Below are 17,996 nucleotides of genomic sequence, written 5' to 3' on the forward strand. Positions count from 1 at the left end.
TGGGAATCGAACCTGCGTCTCTGCAAGGAGTACTGTGTACATGCACTATTACTAAGTGCACTAGCAGGCTGCGCCACAGAGTCACATGTGGTGAAACTGTTTCCACCAAAGAATAAAACCCCCTGCTATATCTGTGTGTACATCTGTACAACACAGAATCTCTCACAGCAACCTTGGAACCATGATCCTATAAGAACACAGAAAGGAGCAATAAATCCATAAACAAAAGCATACTATAGCACAAGGCCACAGGGGAGAACGAGTCTTGTTAAACACGTGATCCAGTTAGGATTATTTATCTCTGCCAGTCCCGGCTCTATCCCACCCAGGGACACCCACCCTAATGCCCAGGAAAAACACAGCAGAGGAGCTCCTAACGTACAATTACACATGTTTTTATGATTGTTTCCAAGCGGGTGTGCATACCAATCCAAACATTGATACTATTGATGCCCTGCTGGGCCAGCTCCAAGAGGCCAGCGATCGCAAATCACAAAGTCCTGAAAAATCCATACATAAGTATGATCCGTTCAGTGTTCAGTCTGGCATTATTATCTGCGTTTTTTCTGACTTGGAAAAATAAATTATATATGAAATGGGATGTTTCCTATATTTACATAATATACACACACATTTTTCATGAGTGTTATCATTTTCATCATCTCTTAGAAACAAGAAACAAACCCAATAGAAGGGAACCGTAGAAGACATAAAAGAGACATGGCACCACAAATTGAAGTATTCCACTCTATAAAGGGCGGTGCATGTTCTCTTGGATATGTGTCTGGGTGGACTAAGGTGTGGTGTGCTTCAGTGGATCAGGGATATGAAGAGGTTCATATAACAAACCGAAATAGGAATGTTGTTATACTGGGTCTTCCAGAGAGGTAGAGGGAGAACTCTCCCCCTCTCTCCTAATGAGTGGACCTGATGGATCGGAACCACAGACCATAAGTTTGAGGAAGACCCAGGGTTTGGATGAGACCCCTTTATGGGAGACCCAGGGTTTTTGGTCAGACTCAGGGTTTTTGGTCAGACCGAGTTTTTTGTCAGACCCAGGGTTTTTGGTGAGACCCAGGGTTTTTGGTGAAACCCAGGGTTTTTGGTCAGACCCAGGGTTTTTGGTGAGACCCAGGGTTTGGATGAATTGTGGATTGCAGGGAGAGGAACTGGGGGAATCTCAGGTCACTCTACCACATTGTACATATGCTGTTCATTATTGTATGTAGACACAGACAGTCATGCACTGGCGTACACTAAGATACACAAAGGCATATGCACACGGGTACACACACATACACACACACACACATACACACACATATGTATACATAGAAACAAATCCACACACAGGCCTGCACGCAGGCATATACGTTCATGCAGGAATACACGCACACACACACCCACACTGAATGTCAATAAGTGTTTCTTCCATGAGTAATACAGGCTTATCTATGGACAATATTGTACATGTGGACGCAATATCCCTAACAAACAGTTGTGGTCCATTGTGTGTTTGCCATTACAATAACACACACAATAACACACACATTCCACCTGACTGCACGTCCTGTCAAAAGTCCAACACAATCTGCAGGGCGGAAACAGCTCGGCTTTTGTACTCACTCACACCTTTATTCAGCAAACGGCCGTTGCCTGGTTACACACCGACGGAAATTTATATAATTTTTTTCTGTTTTTTTTTTTTGCCATCGCTCTCAGGAAGAAGGAAAACTTTATTTAAGTAACAGACAGACGCACATGAATTCTGGGGGAAACATCTGGCACGATAAGCCAAGAAGACAAACATACGAGTGAATCCTGCGTCTTGATTTGATTTGGTGTTATTTAAAATATGCAAGAAACATGTCATCAAATGACAGAGACAAAAACGGCAAAAAGGCTCTTTTTTTTTTTCTTCTTAACACATTTGAAAAGGAGTGGGAAGAAGTTTACACTTGTTTAACCCCCCACCTTTCATTAAATCCTACAATAATTATAGACTACTACCTGTAGTAGTAGTACCTCTTAAAAATAATCTCAATGCTCACTTTGTTCACAATGCTTGCATTGTGAACAATGCTCGCAACAAACACTTGTTAGTTCGAACAAACACTTCCAAACACTTCCAAACACTTCCAGTGGAAGTGTTCTCAGCTATAGGATTCATGTGAGAAAGACACACTGAATTAGCCTCAGTGGCTATTTAGAGTACTTTTCTTTCAGCCAGACTTCATGGACCCATTTGCCCTTGCTGTCTGACCCCATCGTGTGCTCTACTCCAGTTATTCTATTACTAAGTAACAGTTATTATTAAATGTAGTAGAACTCCTGCTTCCTCAGGTTGTGACCCTGTGGTATGGCTAGTATGAAGCGTGCAGCATGGCTGGGTCCAAACGCCTGGGGGCTAGCGTGCACACGGCGCCCAGCGTCACAATAGGCCCCATCGTCATGGTGACTCACCCCCCCACATCTGGTTCTTAGTCTGCCCTCCTCCCCCCCACCTCCTACTCTGTCTGCTCTCTCTCTCTCTTCCACTATTTTTTAAACTTCTCTTTCTTGTGTCTCTTCTTCCTCCCCCTCTCTCTCTCTGTCTGCCCCGCTCTCCCACCCTCTCCCCATTTCTCTCTCTCTTACCCCTGTCATAGCTCTCCCTCGATCTCTCTCTACTTGTCTTCCACTCTCTCCAACCTGCCCTCCCTCCCTCTGTCTCTCTCTCCCCCCCCCCCGCCCTCCCTACCGCGCTCTCTACCCCGTCCTCGAATACTCTCCCTCTCTCTCTCTTCCCATCCCGCTCTGTCTCCCTCCCCCTATCCCTCTCTCTGGCTCCCTCCCTCCCTTCCTCTCTTTCCCTCTCCCTCTCACCTGACTCTGTTCCTTAACCATTACATTTGGTTAAACCAGAGTGGAGACAGCCGTCTTGAGGTCTCTTGAATGAAGGACATTAAACTTCACCGTCATGTGACCTTGGGGTGGTGTGATTGGGTGGCTGATGACGGCATTCCCTGCTGCAGTACAGCAGCAACTGGTGTATAGGTTGTATATATAAGTACAGGTCACAAGAATCTCTCTCTCTCTCTATCTCACATGAACTCATGTCTGTCTTGATCTGGAACGCACTATCTCTCTCTCTCTCTCTCTCTCTGTTGTGCTATCTCTCTCTTTTTTTGCTATTTCTCACCCATGACAGCTTCAGTTTGCCTGTTGCGATATGATTGGCTGTGTTGCAGCCTTATATCAACCGTAGGACAGGAGGATAGCTGACCCATCTGGGGGTCAAGGCTAGCTGATAGGAAACCGGTTGCAGTGTCCTGTTTTCACCAGAGGGAGTGGTGTTCTTGCACTTCAGTTTCTGTGTTTGGTTCCTTTTTTTAAAAAAGTTTATCATATTAAAATAAGATGATCATATTCTATCACATATTCTTTCTCCGTACCACGTCATGACGTCAAACTCTGTTTCAATAACAAGTTCATTTAATTTTTATGATGAGTAGGTTGCCAGTGTCTTGGGTAGGGAGGGACTTTTTAGTTTGAGCCTCAAGGGGACGTGTGTATATGTGTGCGTTTGTGCTTATGTGTGTGTGTGTGTGTGTGTGTGTGTGTGTGCTTAGTCCATGGCTGTATGGTCAGGAATACAATATGCATCACTGAACCTGTGCTCACTTTCACATGCACGCAAGCATGCACACACACACACACACACACACACACACACACACACACACACACACACACACACACGTATGGTATGCTGTTATAAGGTATTGAGCAGTCTGTGCTTATTCATATTTAAGAGGTTTGAGGTTATTTTGTCTGTCTTTGCTCTCTCCCTCATACTTTTTCTCTCTCTTACCACTTCTCTTTCTGCTCTCTCTCCCTTTCTCACAAATTTTCTCTCTCTCCCTGTATCTCTCTCTTCCTCTCTATCTCACTACCTCTCTGCCCCTCTCTCCTTCCATCTGTCTCTCTCCCTCCCCCTCTCCCATCTCTCTCCCTCGAAAGTCTTGCTCTCTCCCTCCCCCCTCTCGGTCCTCTCTCCTTCTCCCTTCTCTCCCCTCTTTGCCCCATCTCTCCCCATCCCTCTCTCTCTCCCTTCCCCCCCTCTCTCTCCACCTTCCCCCCTCTCCATGGTTATCTCTCTCCCTGGGATGCAGGACTCTCAGTCTTCCAGCCAATCACGGTGTGCAAAGCGCCACCGCGCCCCAGACTACACAGCAGCGGCAGCTATCTGCTCGGAACCGGGGAAGCCAGGGTTCTTGCTCTCCACATTCCTCTGCAAGGTTACCAAAGCTGCCTCCATACCCCCCCCCCCCCCCCTCCACCCCCGCTCTGATTAACACCCCCCCCCCCATCAAAACACACCACCTATATCTGTTGCTGTGTATGAGCAGCAGCACAAAACAAAACATGCACCCCTGTATCAATGTTTATTTCACTAGGCCCTCCACGGTAATGACTTACTCTGTGACAAAAGACGACAGAGGACAACAGGAACACAAACAACATAGCGAGAGAGCCAACAGAGTGAGGAAGATTACTGCATCATCCCTATTTATAACAGTAATAAATTAGAACATGACAAGAACATTATTTTACATAGCAGTATGTTACATAAAAGTAATATGTGATATATAACAGAATATATGATATAACTTCTATGTTATACTATATATTCTTTCCTGGCAAAGTGGTGGGTCTTGTGTTAAACCAAACTCAGTGACTCCTCCTGGAGACTTCTGTTGAGTAATTGATCATGTGATTTGATGTGATTTGATTTCCATGCTATACCCACACACCATCGACCGGCTGGCAAGTTGTGAGAGCTGCTAATCTGCGGTTCAACAGATCGCAGCAACGCGGGGAAAACACCAGGAAGTGACCACATGAAAGTGTCGTATCGTGACAGGAAGCAGCGCCTGGCTTCCTGTTCCTCTGGAAACAGCAGCTCGGCAGAGGGAGGGGGAGGGAATATGGAATGCAGACCACAGAGGGCCAGTAAGTTCTCAAGAATGCCACCCCCCTCCTCCCCCCCCCTCCCCCTTTCCCAGCTACATTTATGTTGAGCACCAGTACGCTAATTCTGACGTTACACTCAATTAAAGTCGTACTCGGTTCACTCTGGGACGGCCGAACGCAGGCGCACACATAGATGTGGTGCACAGCTCAGGAAGTAGCTGGGTGTGCGTGTGCGTGTTAGTGTGTGTGTGTGTGCGTCTGGGTTTCCGGTGTGTACATCTGTGTTGGTGTTGGTGTGTGCATGTCTGAGAAAAAAGGGGCAGAGATTAACATAGACAACGAGAGAGAGGGATGGGAAGAGATAAGAGGTTGGTACTGAAATGAGAGAATGATCACTTTGAAGCCTTTTATCTGCTTGGTTTCCTTTCCTTCTCTCCTCGCCTTTCATCTCCCTCGCCTTTCATATCTCCTATGATCTCTCTCTCTTCTTTCCTCTTCACTTTAATCTCTTCTCCTCTCCACTATTCTCAATGCTTTCCTTCCCTCTTATGTCTCCTCTTTTTTCACCTTCCTCATCTCCTTCCTCTCCACTCATGTCTCTCTCTTCCCCTCTAATATCTTCTGCATTCTCCTCATCCTATCCTCTCCTCCCCTCTCCTCCTTGCAGGACTTGGATCACAGACCAAGGCTGTCGTTCTAAATGTCATCTCTAATGAAAAGTCCCTCTTGAGTTGAGCAACCCGCCACCTACACACATGGCCCGCTTTTAAGTCACCAGAAGCCACAACCGAAACTTGATCTGGCAAACCCGGCAAACTAAAGTAGTTTAAAAAGCAAAGAAAACAAAAAAAAGCAGCCCACTGCGTAGCTTTATACTCAGCCGTAAGCCACGGTGACATTTAAGCTGCGCCTTTACCAGAGAAGGGCTCTTGTGAAAAGCCCTGACAATGAGAAAGAGGTGGTAACGCTTAAGCCCAAAGCACGTTAATTAAACGGTGGTGTCCCTCCCCGACAGGACCTGACACTCCTCCAGCCGCGAGTTTCCATCCCATAACAGCATGTTTTGGTGCCTCGCGTAGCGGTAACCCCACCTAGCTATTTAGCGCGTAACGTCTGAGGACCTTTGCACCGGGATTACCTGCCAGTGCTACGGCTATTAGCACCCGCGCTAAGCTCCCCTGGCTAGCTTCTGTCTGGAAGAGGGGGCTTTTGTGCTGACTCTCTGGCTGTGAGCTAAGGCGGTTGCGGTTAAGTCAGACAAACGCCACCAAACCTGTGATTAGCCTAGCGCTAGCTCAGCATGCCCTCCCGCCTTAAGTCCCGCCTTCAGCACACAGCTCCACGCCACAGTTCTACTATATATTCATTGGTCACTGCTGGTGATTGTGATTTTCACTTAGTACTATGTATTTCTCATAAAGCAGACCCATTTATTCCAACAATTCGCCATCATCATCATCGTTCCTAAAAAGTGAGGAAGTTCAGCTACAGATTATTGATGAGCAGGCAGGGACTAGGGGTGCACCTTGCTTTAAGCACACCTACAGGTTACCCTGGAAGACATCGACCCCAGACTATCATGCCTCTCTTTATTAAGGTTTTGAAAAGCAGAAAGTTACTGAAGGGGGTGCTGTAGGGTAGCTTGACTAAAGGATGTGATGGGATAGGAGGGGGGGGGGGGGGGAGGGGGGGGGGTGAGGCTCTTCCCTGTTTCGTGCCGAGATGTCGTTGCCAAGATCTCGTTACAAAGAGCAGGCCCATCTTCTCCCTTTTAATCTGCCTCCAATGAAACCCGGGATTGTGTTTTGATTTCCCCTGAAATGTGGCGTATCTGGCGGTACCACGGCTGCCAGGGAAGGACTCCAGAGAAGGACTCTTATAGTCCTGATCCACGATGGAAGGCAAGACGACAGCACTGTGTCAAACAAAATGGAGACTGCCTTCTGTTTGATCCGCCTTTCGGGAACTTAATCAAATCAAGCGCCCACTAGTGACTGTTTGATTGTATTCAATTGATCAGCTTGGTTTCATTGGATCTCCTTACTCTCTGGGATCTTCCACTCAAACGGACAGTAAAACAGTCAACTATAACGGAGGACAATGGTGAAACATTCAGGTCATTAAAAAAAAAAAAAAGTTTCTTATCTGTTAAATTCTTGTTTTAGTAGAAAGTTCAGGTGATGTGAAGAGACACATTTTTCTTAAAGATAGCATGTTAGCTCATAGAATCTTTAGAATTGTTTGCTTTTATTGAATTTAACCTGATGAGTTTCACTCAGGACTAGCATGCTAGCGCACCTTTAGCAATGATCGCTATCATTATGGGGAATGTGCTAAAAGATAAAAATGGAGTTCTCCGGAATCCTTCGGTCAAGGGTTTAAGTCTGGCTGTATTGACTTGTCTGGACGTATATTGGCGAGTGACCAAAACTGCAAATCTGTCTTTCTCCACCACATTCACATCTATACATCCCTCTCACACACACACACACACACACACACACACACACACACTCACACATTCACACACATAAACGCATACACTCCCGCACGTGTGCAAACACTCAGAGACATGCACAAACAGACACACACACACACACACACACACACACACACAGACAGACAGACAGACTTGTGCACAAACCCATAGATACACACACACACACACACACACACACACACACATGCATACAGATTAGGAACTGGCAATATTAATATCCATTTATGAATACACATTTCATACATCAGGGTCAGCCCAGGCCCACTGTGTGTGTTTGGAGATTGATGGGTTGTGATAGGTTATCATGAGCTCCAATATTGAACCGCTCAGAGATAATCGCTGACCTATTTGCCAAAGTCAACACAGCCATCAGTCACAACGCCGCAGATATAACGAAGCAACATTAAATATCAATCTTTGAGCTTTTGTTCTGTCTTCACGCACCCGTCAGTTGCATCAAAATGAAGGGAAAAAAAGGCAATGATTGCTTTCATTAGACCCAGGGTTGCGCTATAGCGCCTATTCACCCGCGCAGAGCAGGAAATAAAGAGCTCACTGTTGATGGGCAACAGAAATAGCAGCTGGCCCCCTGGCATGACTTCTGTATTTAAGATCTTTGGGTTTATAAATGGAATTTGACCTTAGGATACGGCACAAGCCAGGAATAGATCATCGCTGTCCTCTCCGTCCTTCCATAACCCTCCCGTCTCGCTGATCCCCCCTATTCCCTCTTTGTTTGAGGACGAGAGAGGACGTCCACAGACCTCCACCGCCCCAGCTCAACACTCGGAGAAAGAGACTTTCTCTCTCCGGCCAGAAAGTGCAACTGGCTGTAATTGAGGGAGGGGGGGGGGGGGGGAGGGCAGGGGAGAGCCGGGGAGGGCAGGGGACACAAGGCCCAGTGTGTCGCTCCAATTCACTTAAGACTTATCGCGCTTGGATCAGCATTCTCCTACTTCCTGGAACCCGTGACCCTCTCCCGTCCCCTACTCAACACCACTATCCACCCCGACCCCTCGCCACCACCACGCCCACCACCGGGATACATGTACAGTATTGGGCTACAAATACTGTACATAAACATACAGTAGTATGCCAACAATACTGTACTTTGCAAGGGTTGAAGGTATCATAAATGTCCATCTGTGGAAAAAGATGAATAGCCAATATTTCTAATTACTTTACTAGCCGTCCCATGTTCACTGGGACATGGATGTTGCGGACAGATGTTGATTAGGTTTATTGTGTGAGAGTAGATGCACAACAAGCAAGACTTTCCACACTTTAAGCTAGGGTAGGCAATTTTGAAACCAGCCATGATTTTTAAAGTATGCTACGAAAAAAGTCCCGCCCCTCCTTTCAGGCCTCCCTCTGAAGCCACTCCCCCAAAACGCATGACTAGCTCCCTAGCTTCAGCAATAGGTCTGACTAGCCCTGTGGAAGACTTAGGTCATGCCCAATGAGGGGACAAGCCAAGTGCCAACAAGTAGCCGGGTGGGTAGGTAAACAGACAGGCAGGCCGTCCAATCATCTCATTTGGGCCAAATTAAATGTTTGGACGAGGCTATTACAGGCCTGCAAGTGTTTTTTTTGTTTTGTTTTTGTCAGAGCATTTGAGTGATTCAATGTAAAAAGAATTTCAACGAATATGACCAAAAATGTAACAAATATGACCAAAGAGGAAAAATGCTCTACCCTAGCCCTAATCATACAGCCTTAGAAGGTTGGGACCAACCACTGCACCCTAAAAACATTGCGTCCCGCCTGCTCACAAGGATAGCCACGGCCACAGAAGACCCCCTGGTCGCCAGCGACGGGAGTAACGCATGTTAGTCCGTCGCAAATCGGTCTGCAAATGTATTTATGCGGGGTGCCTCTGGGCAGGATGTTCTTTTCATGATCACACCGACACCCCCAACTCCCACTGTAGAGACGTCTAGTGGTTAACCACACACAACCACTGCCTCTGTGTCCACGTACGCACCAGCATGAACATGTATGTACGTATGCATGTGTGCGCACACGGAAGTGCCAGCAAGGATGCATGCGTGTGTGCTCGCTTCACACATGCGTCTGCACACATTTTGCACAATTGTAAGCGTGCTCGCCTAGTGCAGACACGTAAACGCAGATACATTTTTTTTCTCTTGCACTGTGAATAACGAATGTGAAAGTGTGCGAGTACGATTCAGTCACGTTTTGTATGTACGTTTCCAGAGTAGTGTATTTGTGTGTGTGCATGGAAGTCTGTGTGCGTGTCTGAACGTAAGTTTGTGTCTGCTCTTGGTTATCTGTACTGTACTGTATAAGGGTTGTGTATGTGTGTTGGGTGTAGTGTACCCGTGCACGCATGTGTGTCTCTTTCCTCCCTCTTGGAGACCCCTTTACTTCTTTGTGAGAGAGAGAGATGGAAAGAGAGAGATAGTGAGAGAGCAAGAGACAGAAAGAGATGGAGAGAGAGAGAGAGACACACAGAGAGCAAGGAGCGAGATAGCGATAGAGACGGATAGAGAGACAGATAGAGAGAGACACAGAGCTAGACAGAGAGCGCGAGAGCGCGAGAAAACTGGCAAACTCCTCGTCAGAGCCATTAACACGCTTCCTGTTCCATTGTGTCCACACAGGAAGCACTGGCCAGGCCTGATACCGATCCCATCAGAGCCCCCCCCCCCCCCCCCACCACCCTCCCCCCCCCCCCCAGCTCCCCGTGTCAAAACACAGCCGAACGCGACCATGAAAGGAACCCGCGTCGCTCTTCCAGCTCACAGACCCACCACTTCCTAATCACGACGACGCTCTGCTCTGACTGGCACAGGCCGGAGGAAACCGCCGCTGCCTCGGGTCTCTCCAACTCAGGCGCTCGTACAATGATGGCAGAGCTACAGTACAGCGGGCCAAGAAAACAGTAACTGCACTTAAGATTCATATTCAACCCCCCCCCCCCCCCCATTTACTCCAAACAAAGAGAAGGTGGTGATGGAGAGAGAGGAACACATACGTATACTGCCGCTTTCTAGTAGGGCAATGAGGTCGTGGTACATGATCCGTCCAAAGCAAAATAATCTTGGATGGATGGCTGGAGTGAGCAAGGGCGGGAGAGAGAGAGAGTCAAATCACAGGCGACCAAGTGAGCGAGTAAATGAACAAGGGAGGGGGGTGTCATTGAAGGAGAGGCATTAAGGAGGAAGGAGAAGAAGTGAACGAGCGAATGAGTGCGCAAGCATAAGTGAAAGTATCACCGTCAAATTTATCACAAATTACACCCTGGCCCTTGTCGCTGACGCCGGCTCTGTCCCCGGGTGACCCCCCCCGCCTGGCACCTGTACTTTGGTTGTAATGAAGCGTTGGTTGGCATGGAGCGGCAATTACGGCGCACGGCTCACGCTGAGCTCATTCATTCCCCCCCCGCCACAGAGCCTCGCTTACACTCCACACACAGGGTCCTGGTTGTGCATGCGAGCCGTACCATGCTAAAATATGTGCATGAGTTGCTGTGTTCCACACAATGCCAGTCTGTAAATGCACAGGGTGGCGTCTGTGGCGCTTGGGATATATTTGGGCCCTGTGTTAAGCCCCGGGCGCTGGGCTCTGGATACAGTCAGAGTGTGTTGGAACATGGCTTGGGGGGGGGGGGGGGGGGGGGGGGGGGGGGGGGCAGGAGGAGCTAGGGGGGCCCCCGGGGGGTGGAGCCCTGGTCCTGAGTTTTGTAGTGCCGGTACTGTAAGGGGGCACGTTATGGAATGGAGTGAATTTCCAGAAGGCAAACATGGGGATATCCTTCAGATAGTTTTAACACTAGCATCCCCAGTGTTGTTTGGATAGCTGTAATAGCTTTTTATTTATAATGACAGTTATCTATTTAAATGTTATATAATATGCAATTAACGGCTAAGCAGTGGGAAATGCTGGCTGGTTGAAGGCGTAATTGGTCTTCTGCTATTTCTCACTGTGTTGAAAACGGATAAATGGAACTAAAAGATAAATGAACTATTTTCTGATTCACAAATGTTAATTCACAAAGATTAATCAACAACATTAAACATGATGCATTCAAACATTTACAGCCTAAAAAAGATATTTTATAGTTGAACTAGTACACTCGCTGTGTGTATATGAGGCGGTTTGACAAATGAAAGTCTATAAATATCCCAGTATGGCACCCTAATGTGTTTTCGAGTGCAGACCAGAAAGCACCATGGCACTGCTGAGTACAATAGCTGAGGAGTCTGGGAGCGGTCCGCGTAATCTTGACAAATGGCCGCTTATTCATCAAAGCGGCGAGCTCTCTGTCCAAGTTAATGAATTCCCTCCTATAACCGTGTCATTCACACAAAAAGCCTAACTTGCTCTTTTCAATTAGATTCTTTCTTCTGCTTTTCTTCTCCAGACTTTATACTGAACTGGGCCTAGTTAAAAGGGATTAAATTTAAGATTCACCCCCACGTTTGTCTATTCTAGTTCCTCGGCATTATGCCGCTCCCTTCGATGAGAGCGGCTCTGCACTGCACTTACCGGTAAGCAGGTACCCTGTATAGATGCAGGCACTTACCGGTTAGCCAGTAGCTACGCTACTATGACTCATGTTCTTCCTAGAAAAGCTCTTTTGGAGAAAAAGCAGGGAAAAAAGGCTTGTGTGGAGCTGAAGGGAGCTGAGTGTGAGTGTGTGTGTGTGTGTGGATGGGGGGGGGGGGGGTTGGGAGGCCATTATGGATCTTTTACTGCCAGGTTTCTCCTGCCAATGGTCTCATTAGAGACAGGAAATGAGGGTGAACGTGTGCCGCAAAACAAACCAAATATACACTAACCTGCTAGAGAGAAGGGGAGCGGGAGGGAGGGAGAGGGAGATGACAGGGGCAGGAGGGAGAGAGAGAGAGAGAGAGAGAGAGAGAGAGAGAGAGAGAGAGAGAGAGAGCGATAGATGAGGGGATTTATTCGACAAGTAGTGGCTAATATAAAGAGACAAGGTGACATGACATAGAGTCCTTGGTAGTACAACATTTTATCTCAGGATTATTCGGGCTCCACAATGTTCCGGTGAACTATCTCCTGACAGTAGTCAACAAAAAGTATGAATTCATTTAGGTTAGCCTAAGGCCAATCTATGTCACAGAGCCTCACAACCTCATCAGAGTCCAACTGTGTGCTCCAAAGAAAAAGAAAACCTATTTTAGTCTTGACTAACTTGCTAAGCCGGTCAGTTATTTAGGGAGTAGTAGCAAACCAACCAAACCAAACCAAAACAAAAACAAATGTCACCATGGTAACAATGGATACAAGCTAAGGTGACCAGATTTCTGAGACAAAATCCGGGGACATTTTCGGTTGGGTTGGTCTAGGGGAGGGGTGGGGGGGGGGAGGGGTACGGATATGGTGCGCAACTACTTTTACTTTTTTCCTTTATTCCAATTCAGTCACAGTGAAAACCGGGGACATTTCCAGGGACAGCAGTGGCCGGGGACAGGTCACTGAAAACGGGGACCGTCCCCGGAAACCGAGGACGTCCGGTCACCCTAATACATGCCTAGTGTAGATTATCTGATGGCCTAGCCTAGCCTAGCCGAGAGTGACTAGGGGTAAAAGGGTCACGTTGACTCTGGCTGGGTCCACTGGGTGACATTAGAATCTAGATAGTGAACTGTGACATGTTAGCATCGTGCGCTAATGCGGGGCACGCAGACCCAGGGCACACTAGCCCTACCAGGGCCTCGAACCAGGTCCCGCACCATGGACACGAGATGAGGCGGCGATGGGGAAAAAAAACATAAAGTTAATAAACAGTGTTCATTTAAGCTCAGTTTAACTAAAGTGTCTCAGTGTGTCTCAGTGTCTCCTTTGTCTTTGGGGGTTCAATGTGTGCTGTCTGAGGGGGTGGGGAGAGACGGAGAGGAGTGTGTACCTGCAATGTATCTATGATATGTGATTTAATGATTGTGATTGCACCTTGAGAACGACAATAAAAAAGTTTAAATAAAAATCAGTGGTACCTTTTTTTGTTACGTATTTATTCTGTTGTGTATGATACTTGGGGTATCATACCAAAGGTTTCTCAAAACATAGTCCACCACGCTCCGCGTGAACGGCAGTGAACCAAACATTGTAAGGGGAAGGGGAAGACGACAGCTGCTAAAAGCATCAACTATCTACAGCATTTCCCATGAACTCAGTGAACTCAAAGAAATTATGTTATCAAATCCAGGGATACAGATATTGTAATGGGAGTGTGTGGAAGGAACGGGAATAGTCACTGTGGCTCATCAACACTGTTGTAGATGTTTCTATTCTTTGGCCGTTCTGGTCAGTAAAACATTATTTAAATCAGCAGCAACTCAAATGAAAAAAAACAACAATGTGTGACAATGTGGCAGTGATGCCGGTGTGCATGTGCGAGAAAGTAGAGTGAGGAAAACCACAAATGACGACGGCTGTCGTTCTCCTGCATACGGTCGCCTCCAGATGAGATCATCACCACGCTGCCATGATAAGGGCCATGCTTATGCCGCCTTCAAATCGGCTCGGCGGTTCGGAAGTTCTTACAAGTCTTTACGTAAACCTTCCCTTCTTCCGAAAAAGAGTGTTCAGGAAACGCCCCTCAGAAGTTCGTAGGCTATGACATAAACCCGGAAAAACTGATTGTTAGACTTCATAACAACAACAAGTATGGATGCCCGCAGGGAGCTCATTGCGCTTCTTTGCTGAATCAGATGAATCAGTTATTAGAACTGCTTGCGATGGTTGAACATTGAGAATTTATCAGGTGATGTTTATAATTGTAAACTATAATGTATCGTAATGCAAATGTTAGAATGGGTGTTAAGTTCGCCTCTAGTGCTTGCTGCAAGTTCGCTTTAGTCTATCAATGAACTGGGCAGCCATTGTTGTGACGTGATCTCGGAGGACTCTGGTTGCAGGCGGCATTACTTCCTGCCACCCGCTGTGACAATGTTAACAATACGGTACCTGAGGTCCTCCCAGAACTCTATTAGCCTTCCTTTGTAATGCCTAAAGCTGCTCTCTCTTTCCAGTTTTTACAACTAGATCACTTGCAATTTTTGTAAATCCAATTCAACTATGATGGTATGCATTGATTATTCTGATATCAGACAGAATTGTCAACTTACTGCACTCAATTTCCATCTTCAGTCCATGGGAGGGGGGGGGTTGATTTTCCCCAACCATTCACTAGAGACCAACGTAAACGCCTGAATCCAACGTCCTTTTCAGAGAAAACTGATATGTAGCCATGCCAGCATACTGGTTTTGCTGGGGTTTTATGAGTTGAAATAAAAGTAGTGGTAGAAACGAATGACAAGGTTTGCAGACTTCAAAGTAATTGGTACTACATTTAGAACAGCCTTGATAGCAGAGTTTATCTTGTATCGGTGGCCATTGTCGTTACCGTAAGCCTCCTTGATTCCGTACACAAGGACACATACACACACACACATACACATGAGCATAGCATAGACACACACGCATACACGTAGACACACACACACACACACACACACACACACACACACACACAAACACTCTCTCTAATGGACCCATCTAGCGCATCTATTTTAGAATCCTGTCTCATACATGAACATGCATACAACTAACATAAATAGAAGTACTTACGTACTTTCCTACTTTCCCCCGCTACAGCACCCTTCCTTCACAAATGCGCCTCATTCTGATTGGTTGAGATAATTGCCATGCAACACCATGACAATGCATAGATAACCTATGCCATCAGCCATGGTTTTGTTCCACGTGAATTATCTAAATAAGAAATAGAAGAAATAAATCCTATCCAACCTGATATCCAACCTGATATCCCAATCAGCAACAGACATCACCCCAGGCTGCTCTGTCCTTAACAGGGTGTTAGAACCACTCCTTCTGGAAGCGGAAGAGGAAGTCTGTCTCGCTTATCTCTGCTCTTAAACTGGGATGATGTCACTCCTTGGGAAATGCTTGAAATACTTCACATCTCTAGACAGTCTCTCGTCAGAGCAGCCTGCTAATTGTTATAATGATGTTAGTAATAGTCTTATTGATAGCACCTTTTAAAATCAGTGCTTTGACAGACTGGATGAAAATAAATAAGCTTGTGTCAGGGATCATGATGAAAATAAAATGAAGAATAAAGAAATCATAGGTACAAATTGGTAAATCGTGTTTTAAAAAGTGATTCAAATGATGTTCTGCTGAGTCTGATTAGTATTGTACAAGAACCTCCAGTTCTTGTTCTTCTATGGAACCAATCTAAGCAAGGCAATGGTGGTCGCTGAATCCACACCCACATCCTGTGTGAAGCACTCTACACGACAGTGTAAGAAATACACCTTATTCAAAAAAATAAAGAATCCCCGACACCAACAACGCTTCAACAACTGCAATACTTCAGCCACTACAACACCTGACGTACCCAAGCATACATCCACTTGCGGGGCGACCATGGGAAGGAACTTCAAAGTTTCATCACAATTACCAGCACCAACTCTGTGAATCCACAGGCCATCAGCACGGACGTCCCGGACTGGGGAAGCGATAACCCAAAAACAAATTCCTGTCGAACAAAAAACGGATGAAACCAAAACGGGAGGCCCCCCCCCGCTGTCATCGTAAATCCCCCCTCTGTCCCGCACTGACCTCACACAGCGATTCCCGTGACAATGCCGCCAGAGTTCGGAGATCTGAAGCGCGGCCGTAAATCGCTCCTTTAATCGCTGATTAAAGCCCTCCATTTGAATGTGAAAGCAGGACGGTTGAAAAAAAAAGAAGGTCCTTGTGTGAGCGTGAGTGTGTGTGTGTGTGTGTGTGTGTGCATGCGTGTCTGTGCATGCGTGTGTGTGTGTGTGTGTGTGTGTGTGTGTGTGTGTGTGTGTGTGTGTGCATGTGTGCTGGAGGCCTGAATGCATGTGTGATTGTGTCATAACTCTGGGCCAGTCAGTCAGGCACCGTGTGTAATGGCTCCAGGGAAGGAGTGGCAGAACAATAGGACTCTGCGGTCTGGGGCCTCTGCATCGTGAAATTGTCACATGCACTCATGCACTCACATGCACGCATGCATGCATAGACACGTGAGCATCGTGAACACACACACACACACACACACACACACACACACACACACCACACACACGCACATAGATGCAAAGACATCTGTGTGTAAATACACACACACACACACACACACACACACACGGATGCATGGATGCATAGATTCATTGACATAAACACACACGTAAACACATACACACACAACCACACACACATATACACACACACACGCAGGCAAAGACATGAATATAAACAGACACACACATACAAAAACAAGTTGAGACACACAAACACACATGCACACGCATGGACACATACTTATGAACATGAACTCACACACACACACACACACACACACACACACACACATAAACATAGACACATACACATGACATAAATACACTCCCAAATATTACCACACGAATGCACACGCACACACACACACACAAACGCACAAACACACACACACACACACACACACACACACACACACACACACACACACAGACACACACACAAAAATTACCATTAAACACACATACACACACACACGTGGTCACACAGAAGGCCTGTAATAACGCCATGGCAACAATGCCACATTCAATATTCAAATCAGTGGTGATTTATCACCAAGTCTGTCTGCTGAACAACATTGTGTTGGTAATTATACAGAGATCTATTTAGAATGGGAGGCATGGACTAGAGCAGGGTTAGGGTTTATTCTGGGCCCAGAAACTTGTGTTATAGAAAGAGCAGTGGTAGAACCATATAAGGCCATAGCCCCATGTTCTAGGTACCAGCTAAGACCAAAGACCACCAGGGTCTACAGACATCCAGGTAGGAACAGAGACCCCCAGGATCTACAGACACCCAGGTAGGATCAGAGACCCCAGGATCTAGACTAGAGTCACTGAGGAGAGACCCGCCGGTCCTACCTCTGTGTCTCTAGTTATAAAAATATAAGGGCAAATGAGGACAGCATCCTGCAGTAAGAATGTTACACTGGTATTGCAGACACTTATGAGCTTCATTTGCCCTCTGACTGCATCAACAGTGGAAAACACATCCTGTAACTGCCACACATCAGCAGTTAGTTTCATTTGTTAACCTCCCGTTTTTTGTTCCTACCTGTTATAATGGTATTCATTGGGGCGGAACTAATTGCAGCCGACATATGTTTCCGACACCTTTGAGGGACGTGCCTTGCCATACAGCGCCAAAGAAGCAGCACAATCAATAAGCTAGAAGTTTAAAGTTAAAGGTTAAAAGCAAACAATAAAAGGACAAGAAAGAAGCATACAAGAATATTCCCTCGTAAAGTAGTTAGCAGTGGACGAGTTCTCACTGTAACTCCCAAGTAGTACACGCGAGGCCAGAGGTCTTGAAAACAGGGTTGGTTCGAGCTGGAATTAAAACCCAGTTTTCTAACAAAGACCTCTGGTCTTGCGTGTACTATAGGGAGCTATACATCCCAAGATCGTCTGTATTTTCA

At 46.5% G+C, this 17,996-nt stretch overlaps 1 protein-coding gene across 1 annotated transcript in view; it reads right to left on the bottom strand.

Moving 5' to 3' along the window:
* foxo1a (forkhead box O1 a) overlaps nucleotides 1-17,996 on the bottom strand; it is a 35,414-nt gene that overhangs the window by 6,260 nt on the left and 11,158 nt on the right. The gene's annotated exons all lie outside the window — the stretch shown is intronic.

Source organism: Micromesistius poutassou (genome assembly GCF_964030765.1).
Source record: "Micromesistius poutassou genome assembly, chromosome: 4".
Lineage (NCBI taxonomy): Eukaryota > Metazoa > Chordata > Actinopteri > Gadiformes > Gadidae > Micromesistius > Micromesistius poutassou.